Here is a 2,127-nt window from a genome sequence, read left to right as displayed (position 1 = left end):
TTGGCCGCTGGTAAAGTGGCAAAGAATTCTTCTGGGTTGTTTACTTGCCTGTGTCCTAGAGGTGTAGTGAACACACTTTGGAACTGTTCGTTCAGTATTTCACTTATCCTCGTGGGATTTCCTGTGAGAGAGCCATCTTTTTGGAAGAGAGGTCCTATTCTCTGGTGCACTGTGGCTGTCTCTTTGGCAAACTTAAAGAAAGCTTTAGGGTTTGATTTTATATTTTCTATTACCCAAGCTTCTTTATCTGCTCTCTCCTTTTCATGGGACTGATGTAGACTTTTCTCAGTTTCCATTAGCATTCTTTCGAGCCGAGACTTCTCACCACTTTTGGTGTGCTTGCTCAGGCGGTTTGCAATCCTTGTCCGTCGTCTCATAAGAATCCTCCTTTCTCTAGGGATCCTGTTTTTGTTCTTGTGTGTGCTGGCCCTGCACATTGGGACATATTTGTCACATATGGCTTGTATTATGGACATGAAGTGTTTGTGTTTCATGTTTATGTCCGGTGTGGAGAGACATTCAGGCCAATCCTGTTTGAGGATCTCTTTCTCAATCGACTTCCAGTTGGCTTTATGAAAGTTTAAGTTGGAGAGATGGTGGGTGCTTCGTATAGGCTGTGTGTCTGCGGGGGCTTTTGTTCCATACATAGACAGCTCTATTATGTTGTGATCCGAGATCATTGTCGGCATCACATTAACATTATGGATAATATCCATATTGTTTGTAAAGCAGAGATCCAGTATATTATCTGCCCTTGTTGGTTGCAGAACTATTTGCTCCATGAAAGAGGTATTTGTGAGATGGAGCAGGGACTCCACCTGTGCCTGCTGATGGTGTGTCATCCCTGGGAGCATCTGCCCCCCAGGCCATTCCACATGGGGAGGTTAAAGTCTCCCATGAAGAATACACTGTTGTGCTGTTCAAGGTTGGTGAGGACTTCTCCTATTTTTGTTAGGCAGTCTTCAAACATGCCTGAGTGTTTTGGGGCGTCTGGTGGGCGATATGTAGTGCATATGACGATATTCAGTTGTCTTATGTGTACAATTTGAGTTTCACATACTGAGTTTGAATATGACAGCAGGACCTGGGGCGTGAGGTCATCTCGGATGTACATTGCAACTCCACCATGGCTCCTCCCTTTTCTATCTGTGCGTATGACTGCATATTGCGGCATGTGTATTTCTGCATCACCTATATCGGGTTCAAGATGCGTTTCTGTGAGTGCCATGCATATAGCTTGATTGCATGTCACAAGGTCTCTCAGGAATGAAATTTTCTTTTTACAGTTTCCGCGCAGCAGCCCTCCTACATTCGGTAGAAATATATGTATATATATGTATATACATATATATATATGTATATATATGTATATACATACATATATATGTATATACATACATACATACATATATATATATGTATATATACATACATATATATGTATATATACATACATACATATATATGTATATACATACATACATATATATGTATATACATACATACATACATATATATATATATGTATATATACATACATACATATATATATATACATACATACATACATATGTATATATACATACATACATATATATATGTATATATACATACATACATATATATGTATATACATACATACATACATATATATATATGTATATACATACATACATACATATATATATATGTATATACATACATATATATATGTATATACATACATATATATATGTATATACATACATACATATATATATGTATATACATACATATATATATATGTATATACATACATATATATATGTATGTATATACATACATACATATATATATACATATATATAAAAAAGAGAAAAAAATGTGTGCAGTGGCTATCATGGCGACTGTACATGTATGTATATATATATATATATATATATATATATATATATATATGTATGTATATATATATACACGCACACATATATGACAGGCTTCTTTCAGTCTCCGTCTACCAAATCCACTTACAAGGCTTTGGTCGACCCGAGGCTATAGTAGAAGACACTCACCCAAGGTACCACGCAGTGGGGCTGAACCCGGAACCATGTGGTTCGTAATCAAGCTACTTACCACACAGCCACCCCT

Source organism: Octopus sinensis, linkage group LG6, assembly GCF_006345805.1.
Source record: "Octopus sinensis linkage group LG6, ASM634580v1, whole genome shotgun sequence".
NCBI lineage: Eukaryota > Metazoa > Mollusca > Cephalopoda > Octopoda > Octopodidae > Octopus > Octopus sinensis.
The sequence above is the reverse complement of the archived record's forward strand: the minus strand, read 5'-3'. Positions refer to the sequence as shown.